Genomic DNA, 15,000 nt, shown 5'->3' with positions numbered 1-15,000 from the left:
GACATGTGAATATGTCTCTCTATGATAAAAAAAACATATGATCAAAAAAAATGAAAAAGCTTACAGCACCTGGTATTCCCAGGCGGTCTCCCATCCAAGTACTAACCAGGCCCGACCCTGCTTAGCTTCCGAGATCAGGCGTGTTCAGGGTGGTATGGCCGTAAGCCATTATTGTATGCAGAAAGGGGCCTTTTAAAGATGTCATGCCCTTGATTCTGGCTGAATTTTTGGACATGTGAATATGTCTCTATATGATAAAAAAAAAACATATGATCAAAAAAATGAAAAAACTTACAGCACCTGGTATTCCCAGGTGGTCTCCCATCCAAGTACTAACCAGGCCCTACCCTGCTTGGCTTCCGAGATCGGACGAGATCGGGCGTGTTCAGGGTGGTATGGCCGTAAGCCATTATTGTGTGCAGAAAGGGGCCTTTTAAAGATGTCATGCCCTTGATTCTGGCTGAATTTTTGGACATGTGAATATGTCTCTATATGATAAAAAAAAACATATGATCAAAAAAATGAAAAAGCTTACAGCACCTGGTATTCCCAGGCGGTCTCCCATCCAAGTACTAACCAGGCCCGACCCTGCATAGCTTCCGAGATCGGACGAGATCGGGCGTGTTCAGGGTGGTATGGCCGTAAGCCATTATTGTGTGCAGAAAGGGGCCTTTTAAAGATGTCATGCCCTTGATTCTGGCTAAATTTTTGGACATGTGAATATGTCTCTCTATGATAAAAAAAACATATGATCAAAAAAATAAAAAAGCTTACAGCATCTGGTATTCCCAGGCGGTCCCCCATTCAAGTACTAACCAGGCCCGACCCTGCTTAGCTTCCGAGATGGGACGAGATCGGGCGTGTTAAGGGTGGTATGGCCGTAAGCCATTATTGTATGCAGAAGGGGGCCTTTTAAAGATGTCATGCCCTTGATTATGGCTGAATTTTTGGACATGTGAATAAGTCTCTATATGATAAAAAAAAAACATATGATCAAAAAAATGAAAAAACTTACAGCACCTGGTATTCCCAGGCGGTCTCCCATCCAAGTATTAACCAGGCCCGACCCTGCTTAGCTTCCGAGATCAGACGAGATCGGGCGTGTTCAGGGTGGTATGGCCATAAGTCATTATTGTGTGCAGACAGGGGCCTTTTAAAGATGTCATGCCCTTGATTCTGGCTGAATTTTTGGACATGTGAATATGTCTCTATATGATAAAAAAAAAACATATGATCAAAAAAATGAAAAAGCTTATAGCACCTAGTATTCCCAGGCGGTCTCCCATCCAAGTATTAACCAGGCCCGACCCTGCTTAGCTTCCGAGATCAGACGAGATCGGGCGTGTTCAGGGTGGTATGGCCATAAGTCATTATTGTGTGCAGACAGGGGCCTTTTAAAGATGTCATGCCCTTGATTCTGGCTGAATTTTTGGACATGTGAATATGTCTCTATATGATAAAAAAAAAAACATATGATCAAAAAAATGAAGAAGCTTACAGCACCTGGTATTCCCAGGCTGTCTCCCATCCAAGTACTAACCAGGCCCGACCCTGCTTACCTTCTGAGATCGGACGAGTTCAGGGTTGTATGGCCGTAAGCCATTATTGTGTGCAGAAAGGGGCCTTTTAAAGATGTCATGCCCTTGATTCTGGCTGAATTTTTGGACATGTGAATATGTCTCTATATGATAAAAAAAAACATATGATCAAAAAAATGAAAAAGCTTACAGCACCTGGTATTCCCAGGCGGTCTCCCATCTAAGTACTAACCAGGCCCGACCCTGCTTAGCGTCCGAGATCGGACGAGTTCAGGGTGGTATGTCCGTAAGCCATTATTGTGTGCAGAAATGGGCCTTAAAGATGTCATTCCCTTGATTCTGGCTGAATTGTTGGACATGTGAATATGTCTCTCTATGATAAAAAAAAAACACATGATCAAAAAAATGAAAAAGCTTACAGCACCTGGTATTCCTAGGCGGTCTCCCATCCAAGTACTAACCAGGCCTGACCTTGCTTAGCTTCCGAGATCGGGCGTGTTCAGGGTGGTATGGCCGTAAGCCATTATTGTGTGCACACAGGGGCCTTTTAAAGATGTCATGCCCTTGATTCTGGCAGAATTTTTGGACATTTGAATATGTCTCTATATGATAAAAAAAACATATGATCAAAAAAAATGAAAAAGCTTACAGCACCTGGTATTCCCAGGCGGTCTCCCATCCAAGTACTAACCAGGCCCGACCCTGCTTAGCTTCCGAGATCAGACGAGATCGGGCGTGTTCAGGGTGGTATGGCCGTAAGCCATTATTGTATGCAGAAAGGGGCCTTTTAAAGATGTCATGCCCTTGATTCTGGCTGAATTTTTGGACATGTGAATATGTCTCTCTATGATAAAAAAAAAACATATGATCAAAAAAATGAAAAAGCTTACAGCACCTGGTATTCCCAGGCGGTCTCCCATCCAAGTACTAACCAGGCCCGACCCTGCTTAGTTTCTGAGATCAGACAAGATCGGGCGTGTTCAGGGTGGTATGGCCGTAAGCCATTATTGTGTGCAGACAGGGGCCTTTTAAACATGTCATGCCCTTGATTCTGCCTGAATTTTTGGACATGTGAATATGTCTCTATATGATAAAAAAAAAAAACATATGATCAAAAAAATGAAAAAGCTTACAGCACATGGTATTCCCAGGTGGTCTCCCATCCAAGTAATAACCAGGCCCGACCCTGCTTAGTTTCCAAGATCGGACGAGATCGGGCTTGTTCAGGGTGGTATGGCCGTAAGCCATTATTGTGTGCAGAAAGGGGCCGTTTAAAGATGTCATGCCCTTGATTCTGGCTGAATTTTTGTACATGTGAATATGTCTCCATATGATAAAAAAAAAAACATATGATCAAAAAAATGAAAAAGCTTACAGCACCTGGTATTCCCAGGTGGTCTCACATCCAAATACTAACCAGGCACGACCCTGCTTAGCTTCCAAGATTGGACAAGATCGGGCGTGTTCAGGGTGGTATGGCCGTAAGCCATTATTGTGTGCAGACAGGGGCCTTTTAAAGATGTCATGCCCTTGATTCTGGCTGAATTTTTGGACATGTGAATATGTCTCTATATGATAAAAAAAAACATATGATCAAAAAAATGAAACAGCATCTGGTATTCCACAGGCGGTCACCCATCCAAGTACTAACCAGGTCCGACCCTGCATAGCTTCCGAGATCGGACGAGATCGGGCGTGTTCAGGGTGGTATGGCCGTAAGCTATTATTGTGTGCAGAAAGGGGCCTTTTAAAGATGTCATGCCCTTGATTCTGGCTAAATTTTTGGACATGTGAATATGTCTCTATATGATAAAAAAAAAACATATGATCAAAAAAATAAAAAAAGCTTACAGCATCTGGTATTCCCAGGCGGTCTCCCATTCAAGTACTAACCAGGCCCAACCCTGCTTAGCTTCCGAGATGGGACGAGATCGGGCGTGTTAAGGGTGGTATGGCCGTAAGCCATTATTGTGTGCAGACAGGGGCCTTTTAAAGATGTTATGCCCTTGATTCTGGCTGAATTTTTGGACATGTGAATATGTCTCTATATGATAAAAAAAAAACATATGATCAAAAAAATGAAAAAGCTTACAGCACCTGGTATTCCCAGGCGGTCTCCCATCCAACTACTAACCAGGCCCGACCCTGCTTTGCTTCTGAGATCGGACGAGTTCAGGGTGGTATGGACGTAAGGCATTATTGTGTGCAGAAAGGGGCCTTTTAAAGATATCATGCCCTTGATTCTGGCTGAATTTTTGGACATGTGAATATGTCTCTATATGATCAAAAAAAAACATATGATCAAAAAAATGAAAAAGCTTACAGCACCTGGTATTCCCAGGCGGTCTCCCATCCAAGTACTAACCAGATCCGACCCTGCTTAGCTTCCGAGATCGGACGAGATCAGGCGTGTTCAGGGTGGTATGGCCGTAAGCCATTATTTTGAGCAGACAGGGGCCTTTTAAAGATGTCATGCCCTTGATTCTGGCTGAATTTTTGGACATGTGAATATGTCTCTATATGATAAAAAAAAACATGATCAAAAAAATGAAAAAGCTTACAGCACCTGGTATTCCCAGGCGGTCTCCCATCCAAGTACTAACCAGGCCCGACCCTGCTTAGCTTCTGAGATTGAACGAGATCGGGCGTATTCAGGGTGGTATGGCTGTAAGCCATTATTGTCTGCAGACAGGGGCCTTTTAAAGATGTCATGCCCTTGATTCTGGCTGAATTTTTGGACATGTGAATATGTCTCTCTATGATAAAAAAAAAACATATGATCAAAAAAATAAAAAAAGCTTACAGCGTCTGGTATTCCCAGGCGGTCTCCCATCCAAGTACTAACCAGTCCCGACCCTGCTTAGCTTCCAAGATTGGACGAATTCAGGGTGGTTTGGCCGTAAGCCATTATTGTGTGCAGAAAGGGGCCTTTTAAAGATGTCATGCCCTTGATTCTGGCTGAATTTTTGGACATGTGAATATGTCTCTATATGATAAAAAAAAAAACATATGATCAAAAAAATGAAACAGCTTACAGCATTTGGTATTCCACAGGCGGTCTCCCATCCAAGTACTAACGAGGCCCGACCCTGCATAGCTTCCGAGATCGGACGAGATCGGGCGTGTTTTTTTTTTTTTATCTTTTATTATCAAAATTACAAAAACATTTATAATTCTTTCACATCATTTACAACAAATGCTATTACAATACATACACCCTCTAAATTAAACCTCCCCTCTGACGCAAACGGCACCCTAAAAACAATAAAAACATAGCATCAGGAAAAAAAACTCAAACCACCCCTGATACCCCCAACTCATGACAACTCTTCTGAGTCCCTCCCCCAAAGCAAACACCCCTCTGAAAACAAACCACAAAAACATACAAAAACCCCACAGTATTCTCAAAAAACCACTGAGAAAAAAAAAACCACCAAATCAAATCACCCATTTTCCCCATGACCAAAAAAGAAGCCCTCGTACCAAAAAAACAAAAACAAAATAATTTAGACATCCCACATAATTCCCTCCTCATTTACTCTACACACATTCGCACCTTCCACAAACATTCTCACAAACTCACTCTCATTCGCTATGTACAACAATTTAAGATGTGCTTTCCATTCATTCACAAACATTCTCCACACATTCATTTTCTTACTTTCATACAGTGCATAATTCCTTCTGTTAAAAACCGCTTTTCTTGCAAAAGCCAAAATTATATTCATTACATTGTGATTTTTTTGTTTTGTTCCCACCCCCAACAACACCGACAATTCCCACCCCCTTTCATTCCAACACTCATTCTTACTGCATTTCCCCAACATTTCTCTTATTTTTCCCCAAAAATAAACCAATTCCCCACACGTAACAAACAAATGTATTAAATCCTCATCCGTACTTTCACATACACAACACTTTCTTTCATACCTCTCCTTATGGATCTGATGCAGGACGATGCAGGTGAAGATCCTCCTGTGCCTCAGTTTGAAATCTAGGTCAAATATTGCATGTGGTGTATGCGGAATGTTAATGTTCTTCCATATCATGTTGCTTGTTATGTCCGGGTATGTGTCTGTCCATTTTACTTCGGATGTGGGTTTCTGTATTCTATGTGTGATTGCGCACCTATACCAAATTTTTGTAGTGACATCTGTAATGTTGTGTTTCTTCTCCCCTAGGCACAGGGAGATCCCCCCCACATCGTCCTGCATCACTCCCTCCTTCTCTTTGATTAATTTTTCCCATTCGCTCGACAAAGACAATTTTACATTTGCAAACACTCTCTCAATCACATCCTTTCTGCACACACACCCTTTATTTTTTAAACCCCTCACCACCATTTGTAAATCAAAATCCCCCCCACAGTTCAGTAAATCCCTTATTCTAATATATCCCGCTTTCGACATAGCTTCACACTTAATTACCCTCTCCCCATTTTTAAAATACGGGCTCGAGAGGAAGGGCAGTCGTAGCACTGACCCTCTCGTTCCGCACTCTGGTACAGTCCAGGATGAAACCTGATACCACGCACTGAGTACTTCCTGGAAAAACCGTGGCAAGTGTTTAAATGAATCCGGGTTATTGATCTGGTACAGGTTGTCCTCGTTGTAGAGTCCAAAACTGCACAGATATTGTTTGAAGTGGTTTTTCCAAACTACGTTCCGGTTCTGGTCCATAAATTTGCCTATCAATTTGACTCTTAGTGCTACTTTTTTTGTAAGTAAATCAATCAAAGCTAGCCCCCCCTGATCTTTAGCCCCTATTATTGTTTTGTGAGCTATACTCGCTGCTTTGTTTTTCCAAATAAAGTCCCTAATGGTCTTTGAAATCTCCTTAAAGGCCCAGTCCGGAAGCGTACAAGTACTCAGCGCATGATTCACTTTGGACAACACGAGAGCATTTGTTACGGCTACCCTTCCTCTCAACAATAGACCCCTCGCTTTCCACAAATTCAATGTTTTTTTAATTTTACCCACCACCTCTTTCCATGTTACATCATCACATTCATTCTCATTTTTCCCCATATTCACTCCCAACACTTTTCTTCTCTCACACACCGTTTTAAATCCCCACTTATTAACTAGATTGGATTCCTTACCTAGTAACATAATTTCTGACTTATTTTCATTTACTTTTGCCCCAGATGCTCTTTCATAAGTTTGTACATGTTTTAATATCAATTCTATATCCTCCTCTCCTTTTACCATTATATTCACGTCATCTGCATACTGTATTATTTTTACGTTTTCCTTACCTATACCTTTTATGTTTACGTCTTCCGATATCAGTGCTGCCAGCGGCTCTGCTACCAAGCTGTACAACAGCGCTGACATCGGACATCCTTGTCTCACTGACCTTGATATTTTAAAAGAATCAGTTAGTTCCCCGTTACATTTTATCTTGCTTTCCGCTCCTGTATACAACATATTTATCCATTCTCTCATTCTCTCCCCGAATCCAAACTTCTCTAACACCTTCCCCATGAACCCGTGATCTACTCTGTCAAAAGCTTTATTTAAATCAATCCCTAGCCATATTCCCCCCTCCCCTTCCATATCCCTGACCGTCTGTTTTATTGAAATGATTGAGTCTGCTATGTCTCTGTTTGGTATACTGTATGATTGTGTTTGTTCTATGATTGTTCCTATTACCTCCCTGATTCTATTGGCTATTGTTTTCGCTATGATTTTGTAGTCTGTGTTGAGTAGGCTGATTGGTCTGTAGTTGTCCAGATTTTTATTGTCCCCCTTGTTTTTGTAAAAAATAGTAACCACCCCTTCCCCTAAACTTTTTGGTATATGTTTCACTTTTTCCATATATTTACTCAATTTGTTCACCAAGGGCACCAGCTGCTCTTTGAAAGCTTGGTAGAATTCCGCAGTTAGGCCATCGCTCCCAGGACTTTTGTTTTTGTTTAACCCCTCTAAAGCACTTCTGATTTCTCCCTCTGTAAACTCACAATCACACCACATTTTATCGTCCTCGCTTAGTTTTTTCTTTAAGGCACCCAAAGCTCTGTTCACACTCACGCTATCACACTCCTGTCTCGAAAACAGGCTTTCATAATAGCCCTTTACTATTTCTAAAATTCCCTTTTTATCTGTCACACTTTTACCTGCTTCATTTAATAATTCGTTTATTTCTGTTCTTTTTTGTTTTTGTTTTTCCAGACCTAAAAAAAAGGCTGTACTCCTCTCCCCCTCATACATATATTGTATTTTACTCCTAATGGCTGCACCCCTACTCTTTTTAAGTTCAATCACTCCCAACTGTTCTTTTAAATGTATGTATTTTTCGACATCTACATTATCTACACTGTCAAGCGATGCTATTTCCTCACTTAGTTGTTTTCTCAAATTCTCTTCCTTTCTATTTTCTCTCCACTTTTTCTCTTTACTATAATTGATACACTTTTTTTTAATTCTGACTTTTACACTATCCCACCACACATTCATATCTTCACTCTCATTCCACTCATATCCCACATCATTCAACAATCTTTCCATACTTTTCACAAACATTCCATCATCCAGCAAGCTTGCATTAAAGCACCATATCCCTCCTTTACGTACATTCGTTTCTTTTCTAAACGTGATTTCTATTCCAGCGTGATCGCTCCACATATTAGTTTTATATTCAACTTCTTTAATCCACCTCACTACCTCGCATGTCACCAAAGCATAATCTATTCTAGATTGTTTTAATCTATTCAGTACAATTTGTCTCCTGGAGAACACCCTCTCCCATGGATGTAGCAATCTCCAAATATCAATGCATTGTTTCGTTATCATTATATCTTTAAGTGTCCCCCTGCTCACATCCCCCTTAAAAACATTATTTTTTGACACATCGGTGGGTGTCATCGCCACATTAAAGTCACCGATTATTATACAATTCCTTTCCCACCATTTGCTTATTGCAATGAAGAATGTTTTCCTTTCTTTTTCTCCATTCGGTGCATATATATTTATGATTCTTATATTTTTCGTTTCATACACACAGTCTATTACTATTATTCTTCCTTCTTTGTCTCCATAAACCAAATTTACCCCTGTTACCCGACCCGTTTTGACTAAAACCGCCACTCCTCTCGCCCTCGACGTGCCATTGGAGCAGAAAATATGGCCCACAAAGTCTTTTTTTATGTCTTCCACCAGGGAATCATCCCACCTGGTCTCCTGCAGGCACAAAACGTCATTCTGCAAGGAAAGAATCGCATGTCTTTTTTCTTTGTTCCTTAGTCCATTCACGTTTATCGAAAATAAATTAAAGGCCATTATCATAAAAATAAAAACAAAAAAAACGGATTTACAGGGGTTATTGTCAGTCATTATTTGTCCTTACATTTCAATTTTTTCACCAACTTTTTTCGTTGTCCAAGACTTAGTCTTTTTTGCGCACTCGCCAGTTCACTCACATCCATTTCGCTGTCCGTTTCATTGGGACTGGTGCTTTTACCCGTATTATTTAGCGTGATTTTTCTCCCTCCCGCCTGTCCAACACCACTCTCAGGCATCTCCCTCCCCTCTGTGCTCATGCTTACCCCCGGGTCTTCTGCCACGTCCCTTCCGTCTCCTTTTTTCCCTCTCTCGCTCGTTTTTCGCTGCTTCTGCTGTCCTCCCTCTCCAGCCAGCTCCGGCGTCTCCAGCTCGCACTCTGACGCCCGTTCTCCTCCGCTCTCTCCGCTCTGCTCCATTTCTCCGTCACTGTTCTCGTCTTCTCTGATCTCCTTCCTGCTTGCTCCGATCACCTCCTTCTCCTCCGCCTCCTCCTCGTACACCTCCTCCGCCTCGTCTTCATCCTCGTACACCTCCTCCACCTCGTTCTTGCTTTCCTCTCCGTTCTCACACTCACATTCATTTTCTCTTTTTTTACAGTTTGTGCATTTTGTGCTGTTCGCGCTGCACTCTCGCGCAGAGTGTCCCTGCACCCCACAGTTGTGGCACATAAATTCTGGACACTCTCTCAGGATGTGTCCCGGCTGGATGCACATCCTGCACACTTTTTGTTGTCTATCATGTATTACTCTAAAGTATTCGTTCCCCATCACAGTGTTAAACTTTGTGGAGTAAGGGAGTGACTGTACCTGGTCATTAAATCTGACCCGGACAAACCTCGTTCCGTCAGCTATCATTGTTCCAGGCCACATTCTGCGTTTTATTGGTGATGTCGGTTTCACTCCCCATCCCGTCAGCTTCCAAACTATTTCTTCATCTGTGATATACGCTGGCAGGTTTAAAAAAGACACCACCAGCTCATCATTATTTAGTTCTCTCGCCACGACTCTGGTCTCTCCGATTTTAAATCCATCCAGCAGCCTTTCCTTTCCTTTAATGTTGCTCACCGTCACCTCCAGTTTTTCAGGTCCCAGGGTTCTGCACGCCAGCAGGCCCCCACAGATCATTTTTATGTTGCTCATGACGTGATTTAGAGGAACTTTGTCTCCCACCATTTCAATGTTTAGTGTTAGTTTTCTCTCAAAAGACACTTTTGCTTCCTCTTTTTCTGCTCTCTCGCCACCTCTCCCATTCTCTGCATGCGGAGCAATCAGCCCGCCGCTCCTCTCTCTTCCTCTCTCTCCGTCATCCATTCCGTTCCCTGTTTCATTTGCCGTTTTCATCCGTCCTTTTTGTCCGTCGTTCTTCTCGTTGTCGTTTAATCCATTCCTTTGTTTCAGTGCCATGTTTGTTTGTTCACGTTGTTGTCCGTTCTCTTTTCCTTTTTCCATCTCTCCAGTCCGTGGTCCTGTCATCTTTGTGATCCGTCCGTGTGAGTTTGCTCGCGACATACGAGCAAACATTCACAAAAAACAAAAATTCTTCACAAAATTGTGGAAAAAAAACAGGAAAAAAAGGTGAAAAGAAAAACGATCCCCCTAACAGTCAGTGACTGCTGGGGGACATTCACTCACAATCTGAGGTATTTAAATAAATCCTAAGCGCATCCAAAAAACAAACAAATTAGTCCAGCTGTCCTGCTCAGTACTGACACGTCAGCTCTCCTTCAGCACCACACAAACTCTGACAGCAAAAGGGGCGTGTTCAGGGTGGTATGGCCGTAAGCCATTATTGTGTGCAGACAGGGGCCTTTTAAAGATGTCATGCCCTTGATTCTGGCTGAATTTTTGGACATGTGAATATGTCTCTATATGATAAAAAAAAACATGATCAAAAAAATGAAAAAGCTTACAGCACCTGGTATTCCCAGGCGGCCTCCCATCCAAGTACTAACCAGGCCCGACCCTGCTTAGCTTCTGAGATCGAACGAGATCGGGCGTGTTCAGGGTGGTATGGCCGTAAGCCATTATTGTCTGCAGACAGGGGCCTTTTAAAGATGTCATGCCCTTGATTCTGGCTGATTTTTTGGACATGTGAATATGTCTCTCTATGATAAAAAAAAAACATATGATCAAAAAAATAAAAAAAGCTTACAGCGTCTGGTATTCCCAGGCAGTCTCCCATCCAAGTACTAACCAGGCCCGACCCTGCTTAGCTTCCAAGATCGGACGAGTTCAGGGTGGTTTGGCCGTAAGCCATTATTGTGTGCAGAAAGGGGCCTTTTAAGATGTCATGCCCTTGATTCTGGCTGAATTTTTGGACATGTGAATATGTCTCTCTATGATAAAAAAAAAACATATGATCAAAAAAATAAAAAAAGCTTACAGCGTCTGGTATTCCCAGGTGGTCTCCCATCCAAGTACTAACCAGGCCTGACCCTGCTTAGCTTCCAAGATCGGACGAGTTCAGGGTGGTTTGGACGTAAGCCATTATTGTGTGCAGAAAGGGGCCTTTTAAAGATGTCATGCCCTCGATTCTGGCTGAATTTTTGGACATGTGAATATGTCTCTATATGATAAAAAAAAAAACATATGATCAAAAAAATGAAACAGCTTACAGCATTTGGTATTCCACAGGCAGTCTCCCATCCAAGTACTAACGAGGCCCGACCCTGCATAGCTTCCGAGATGGGACGAGATCGGGCGTGTTCAGGGTGTTATGGCCGTAAGCCATTATTGTGTGCAGAAAGGGGCCTTTTAAAGATGTCATGCCCTTTATTCTGGCTGAATTTTTGGACATGTGAATATGTCTCTCTATGATAAAAAAAAAACACATGATCAAAAAAATGAAACAGCTTACAGCATCTGGTATTCCACAGGCGGTCTCCCATCCAAGTACTAACCAGGCACGACCCTGCTTAGTTTCCGAGATCGGACAAGATTGGACGAGTTCAGGGTGGTATGACCGTAAGCCATTATTGTGTGCAGAAAGGGGCCTTTTAAAGATGTCATGCCCTTGATTCTGGTTGAATTTTTGGACATGTGAATATGTCTCTATATGATAAAAAAAAATCATATGATCAAAAAAAATTAAAAAGCTTACAGCACCTGGTATTCCCAGGCGGTCTCCCATCCAAGTACTAACCAGGCACGACCCTACTTAGTTTCCGAGATCGGACGAGATCGGGCGTGTTAAGTGTGGTATGGCCGTAAGCTGTTATTGTGTGCAGAAAGGGGCCTTTTAAAGTTGTCATGCCCTTGATTCTGGCTGAATTTTTGGACATGTGAATATGTCTCTATATGATAAAAAAAAACATATGATCAAAAAAATGAAAACGCTTACAGCACCTGGTATTCCCAGGTGGTCTCCCATCCAAGTACTAACCAGGCCCGACCCTGCTTAGCTTCCGAGATCGGACGAGATCGGGCGTGTTCAGGGTGGTATGGCCGTAAGCCATTATTGTGTGCAGACAGGGGCCTTTTAAAGATGTCATGCCCTTGATTCTGGCTGAATTTGTGGACATGTGAATATGTCTCTCTATGATAAAAAAAACATATGATAAAAAAAATAAAAAAAGCTTACAGCATCTGGCATTCCCAGGCGTTCTCCCATCCAAGTACTAACCAGGCCAGACGCTGCTTAGCTTCCGAGATCGGACAAGTTCAGGGTGGTATGTCCTTAAGCCATTATTGTGTGCAGAAAGGGGCCTTTTAAAGATGTCATGCCCTTGATTCTGGTTGAATTTTTGGACATGTGAATATGTCTCTATATGATAAAAAAAAATCATATGATCAAAAAAAATTAAAAAGCTTACAGCACCTGGTATTCCCAGGCGGTCTCCCATCCAAGTACTAACCAGGCCCGACCCTGCTTAGCTTCTGAGATTGAACGAGATCCGGCGTGTTCAGGGTGGTATGGCCGTAAGCCATTATTGTGTGCAGACAGGGGCCTTTTAAAGATGTCATGCCCTTGATTCTGGCTGAATTTTTGGACATGTGAATATGTCTCTATATGATAAAAAAAAACATGATCAAAAAAATGAAAAAGCTTACAGCACCTGGTATTCCCAGGCGGTCTCCCATCCAAGTACTAACCAGGCCTTACCCTGCTTAGCTTCTGAGATCGAACGAGATCGGGCGTGTTCAGGGTGGTATGGCCGTAAGCCATTATTGTCTGCAGACAGGGGCCTTTTAAAGATGTCATGCCCTTGATTCTGGCTGAATTTTTGGACATGTGAATATGTCTCTCTATGATAAAAAAAAAACATATGATCAAAAAAATAAAAAAAGCTTACAGCGTCTGGTATTCCCAGGCGTTCTCCCATCCAAGTACTAACCAGGCCCGACCCTGCTTAGCTTCCAAGATCGGACGAGTTCAGGGTGGTTTGGCCGTAAGCCATTATTGTGTGCAGAAAGGGGCCTTTTAAAGATGTCATGCCCTTGATTCTGGCTGAATTTTTGGACATGTGAATATGTCTCTATATGATAAAAAAAAAACATTTGATAAAAAAAATGAAACAGCTTACAGCATTTGATATTCCACAGGCGGTCTCCCATCCAAGTACTAACGAGGCCCGACCCTGCATAGCTTCCGAGATCGGACGAGATCGGGCGTGTTCAGGGTGGTATGGCCGTAAGCCATTATTGTGTGCAGAAAGGGGCCTTTTAAAGATGTCATGCCCTTGATTCTGGCTGAATTTTTGGACATGTGAATATGTCTCTCTATGATAAAAAAAACATATGATAAAAAAAATAAAAAAAGCTTACAGCATCTGGCATTCCCAGGCGGTCTCCCATCCAAGTACTAACCAGGCCAGACGCTGCTTAGCTTCCGAGATCGGACAAGTTCAGGGTGGTATGTCCTTAAGCCATTATTGTGTGCAGAAAGGGGCCTTTTAAAGATGTCATGCCCTTGATTCTGGTTGAATTTTTGGACATGTGAATATGTCTCTATATGATAAAAAAAAATCATATGATCAAAAAAAATTAAAAAGCTTACAGCACCTGGTATTCCCAGGCGGTCTCCCATCCAAGTACTAACCAGGCCCGACCCTGCTTAGCTTCTGAGATTGAACGAGATCCGGCGTGTTCAGGGTGGTATGGCCGTAAGCCATTATTGTGTGCAGACAGGGGCCTTTTAAAGATGTCATGCCCTTGATTCTGGCTGAATTTTTGGACATGTGAATATGTCTCTATATGATAAAAAAAAACATGATCAAAAAAATGAAAAAGCTTACAGCACCTGGTATTCCCAGGCGGTCTCCCATCCAAGTACTAACCAGGCCTTACCCTGCTTAGCTTCTGAGATCGAACGAGATCGGGCGTGTTCAGGGTGGTATGGCCGTAAACCATTATTGTCTGCAGACAGGGGCCTTTTAAAGATGTCATGCCCTTGATTCTGGCTGAATTTTTGGACATGTGAATATGTCTCTCTATGATAAAAAAAAAACATATGATCAAAAAAATAAAAAAAGCTTACAGCGTCTGGTATTCCCAGGCGTTCTCCCATCCAAGTACTAACCAGGCCCGACCCTGCTTAGCTTCCAAGATCGGACGAGTTCAGGGTGGTTTGGCCGTAAGCCATTATTGTGTGCAGAAAGGGGCCTTTTAAAGATGTCATGCCCTTGATTCTGGCTGAATTTTTGGACATGTGAATATGTCTCTATATGATAAAAAAAAAACATTTGATCAAAAAAATGAAACAGCTTACAGCATTTGATATTCCACAGGCGGTCTCCCATCCAAGTACTAACGAGGCCCGACCCTGCATAGCTTCCGAGATCGGACGAGATCGGGCGTGTTCAGGGTGGTATGGCCGTAAGCCATTATTGTGTGCAGAAAGGGGCCTTTTAAAGATGTCATGCCCTTGATTCTGGCTGAATTTTTGGACATGTGAATATGTCTCTCTATGATAAAAAAAAAACAAATGATCAAAAAAATGAAACAGCTTACAGCATCTGGTATTCCACAGGCGGTCTCCCATCCAAGTACTAACCAGGCACGACCCTGCTTAGTTTCCGAGATCGGACGAGATCGGACGAGTTCAGGGTGGTATGACCGTAAGCCATTATTGTGTGCAGAAAGGGGCCTTTTAAAGATGTCATGCCCTTGATTCTGGCTGAATTTTTGGACATGTGAATATGTCTCTCTATGATAAAAAAAAAACACATGATCAAAAAAATG

At 42.3% G+C, this 15,000-nt stretch overlaps 18 non-coding genes and 15 pseudogenes across 18 annotated transcripts; all 33 read right to left on the bottom strand.

Annotated features, from left to right (window-relative positions):
- Positions 1 to 57: 57 nt before the first annotated feature.
- On the bottom strand, positions 58 to 166 carry LOC132960440 (5S ribosomal RNA; annotated as a pseudogene).
- A 122-nt stretch (positions 167 to 288) lies between these two features.
- Positions 289 to 407, bottom strand: LOC132960601 (5S ribosomal RNA). Its single transcript, XR_009667393.1, has one exon. It is a non-coding gene; the product is annotated as a 5S ribosomal RNA (ribosomal RNA).
- A 121-nt stretch (positions 408 to 528) lies between these two features.
- Positions 529 to 647, bottom strand: LOC132960619 (5S ribosomal RNA). Its single transcript, XR_009667411.1, has one exon. It is a non-coding gene; the product is annotated as a 5S ribosomal RNA (ribosomal RNA).
- A 120-nt stretch (positions 648 to 767) lies between these two features.
- On the bottom strand, positions 768 to 886 carry LOC132960428 (5S ribosomal RNA). Its single transcript, XR_009667363.1, has one exon. It is a non-coding gene; the product is annotated as a 5S ribosomal RNA (ribosomal RNA).
- Positions 887 to 1,008: 122 nt separating this feature from the next.
- Positions 1,009 to 1,127, bottom strand: LOC132960342 (5S ribosomal RNA). Its single transcript, XR_009667280.1, has one exon. It is a non-coding gene; the product is annotated as a 5S ribosomal RNA (ribosomal RNA).
- A 122-nt stretch (positions 1,128 to 1,249) lies between these two features.
- LOC132960399 (5S ribosomal RNA) lies at positions 1,250 to 1,368 on the bottom strand. The gene has a single exon (XR_009667335.1). It is a non-coding gene; the product is annotated as a 5S ribosomal RNA (ribosomal RNA).
- A 123-nt stretch (positions 1,369 to 1,491) lies between these two features.
- LOC132960569 (5S ribosomal RNA) lies at positions 1,492 to 1,600 on the bottom strand (annotated as a pseudogene).
- Positions 1,601 to 1,721: 121 nt separating this feature from the next.
- LOC132960533 (5S ribosomal RNA) lies at positions 1,722 to 1,830 on the bottom strand (annotated as a pseudogene).
- A 120-nt stretch (positions 1,831 to 1,950) lies between these two features.
- On the bottom strand, positions 1,951 to 2,059 carry LOC132960502 (5S ribosomal RNA; annotated as a pseudogene).
- A 121-nt stretch (positions 2,060 to 2,180) lies between these two features.
- Positions 2,181 to 2,299, bottom strand: LOC132960339 (5S ribosomal RNA). The gene has a single exon (XR_009667278.1). It is a non-coding gene; the product is annotated as a 5S ribosomal RNA (ribosomal RNA).
- Positions 2,300 to 2,421: 122 nt separating this feature from the next.
- Positions 2,422 to 2,540, bottom strand: LOC132960409 (5S ribosomal RNA). The gene has a single exon (XR_009667345.1). It is a non-coding gene; the product is annotated as a 5S ribosomal RNA (ribosomal RNA).
- Positions 2,541 to 2,664: 124 nt separating this feature from the next.
- LOC132960430 (5S ribosomal RNA) lies at positions 2,665 to 2,783 on the bottom strand. The gene has a single exon (XR_009667365.1). It is a non-coding gene; the product is annotated as a 5S ribosomal RNA (ribosomal RNA).
- Positions 2,784 to 2,906: 123 nt separating this feature from the next.
- Positions 2,907 to 3,025, bottom strand: LOC132960497 (5S ribosomal RNA; annotated as a pseudogene).
- Positions 3,026 to 3,139: 114 nt separating this feature from the next.
- LOC132960546 (5S ribosomal RNA) lies at positions 3,140 to 3,259 on the bottom strand (annotated as a pseudogene).
- Positions 3,260 to 3,382: 123 nt separating this feature from the next.
- On the bottom strand, positions 3,383 to 3,501 carry LOC132960415 (5S ribosomal RNA). Its single transcript, XR_009667351.1, has one exon. It is a non-coding gene; the product is annotated as a 5S ribosomal RNA (ribosomal RNA).
- Positions 3,502 to 3,623: 122 nt separating this feature from the next.
- LOC132960585 (5S ribosomal RNA) lies at positions 3,624 to 3,732 on the bottom strand (annotated as a pseudogene).
- A 122-nt stretch (positions 3,733 to 3,854) lies between these two features.
- Positions 3,855 to 3,973, bottom strand: LOC132960357 (5S ribosomal RNA). The gene has a single exon (XR_009667294.1). It is a non-coding gene; the product is annotated as a 5S ribosomal RNA (ribosomal RNA).
- A 119-nt stretch (positions 3,974 to 4,092) lies between these two features.
- LOC132960386 (5S ribosomal RNA) lies at positions 4,093 to 4,211 on the bottom strand. Its single transcript, XR_009667323.1, has one exon. It is a non-coding gene; the product is annotated as a 5S ribosomal RNA (ribosomal RNA).
- A 123-nt stretch (positions 4,212 to 4,334) lies between these two features.
- LOC132960559 (5S ribosomal RNA) lies at positions 4,335 to 4,443 on the bottom strand (annotated as a pseudogene).
- A 6,280-nt stretch (positions 4,444 to 10,723) lies between these two features.
- Positions 10,724 to 10,842, bottom strand: LOC132960358 (5S ribosomal RNA). Its single transcript, XR_009667295.1, has one exon. It is a non-coding gene; the product is annotated as a 5S ribosomal RNA (ribosomal RNA).
- A 123-nt stretch (positions 10,843 to 10,965) lies between these two features.
- On the bottom strand, positions 10,966 to 11,074 carry LOC132960578 (5S ribosomal RNA; annotated as a pseudogene).
- Positions 11,075 to 11,670: 596 nt separating this feature from the next.
- LOC132960573 (5S ribosomal RNA) lies at positions 11,671 to 11,790 on the bottom strand (annotated as a pseudogene).
- Positions 11,791 to 11,913: 123 nt separating this feature from the next.
- Positions 11,914 to 12,032, bottom strand: LOC132960429 (5S ribosomal RNA). Its single transcript, XR_009667364.1, has one exon. It is a non-coding gene; the product is annotated as a 5S ribosomal RNA (ribosomal RNA).
- Positions 12,033 to 12,153: 121 nt separating this feature from the next.
- LOC132960385 (5S ribosomal RNA) lies at positions 12,154 to 12,272 on the bottom strand. Its single transcript, XR_009667322.1, has one exon. It is a non-coding gene; the product is annotated as a 5S ribosomal RNA (ribosomal RNA).
- Positions 12,273 to 12,625: 353 nt separating this feature from the next.
- LOC132960390 (5S ribosomal RNA) lies at positions 12,626 to 12,744 on the bottom strand. Its single transcript, XR_009667327.1, has one exon. It is a non-coding gene; the product is annotated as a 5S ribosomal RNA (ribosomal RNA).
- A 119-nt stretch (positions 12,745 to 12,863) lies between these two features.
- On the bottom strand, positions 12,864 to 12,982 carry LOC132960369 (5S ribosomal RNA). Its single transcript, XR_009667306.1, has one exon. It is a non-coding gene; the product is annotated as a 5S ribosomal RNA (ribosomal RNA).
- Positions 12,983 to 13,105: 123 nt separating this feature from the next.
- Positions 13,106 to 13,214, bottom strand: LOC132960591 (5S ribosomal RNA; annotated as a pseudogene).
- A 122-nt stretch (positions 13,215 to 13,336) lies between these two features.
- Positions 13,337 to 13,456, bottom strand: LOC132960528 (5S ribosomal RNA; annotated as a pseudogene).
- A 353-nt stretch (positions 13,457 to 13,809) lies between these two features.
- Positions 13,810 to 13,928, bottom strand: LOC132960389 (5S ribosomal RNA). The gene has a single exon (XR_009667326.1). It is a non-coding gene; the product is annotated as a 5S ribosomal RNA (ribosomal RNA).
- Positions 13,929 to 14,047: 119 nt separating this feature from the next.
- LOC132960387 (5S ribosomal RNA) lies at positions 14,048 to 14,166 on the bottom strand. The gene has a single exon (XR_009667324.1). It is a non-coding gene; the product is annotated as a 5S ribosomal RNA (ribosomal RNA).
- Positions 14,167 to 14,289: 123 nt separating this feature from the next.
- LOC132960590 (5S ribosomal RNA) lies at positions 14,290 to 14,398 on the bottom strand (annotated as a pseudogene).
- Positions 14,399 to 14,520: 122 nt separating this feature from the next.
- LOC132960526 (5S ribosomal RNA) lies at positions 14,521 to 14,640 on the bottom strand (annotated as a pseudogene).
- Positions 14,641 to 14,762: 122 nt separating this feature from the next.
- Positions 14,763 to 14,882, bottom strand: LOC132960519 (5S ribosomal RNA; annotated as a pseudogene).
- Between the last annotated feature and the right edge of the window lie 118 nt (positions 14,883 to 15,000).

This window comes from Labrus mixtus, unplaced genomic scaffold, assembly GCF_963584025.1.
Source record: "Labrus mixtus unplaced genomic scaffold, fLabMix1.1 SCAFFOLD_105, whole genome shotgun sequence".
NCBI classification, from domain to species: Eukaryota; Metazoa; Chordata; class Actinopteri; order Labriformes; family Labridae; genus Labrus; species Labrus mixtus.
Note: the sequence above shows the minus strand (reverse complement) of the source record. Positions and strands in the feature narration are given on the sequence as shown.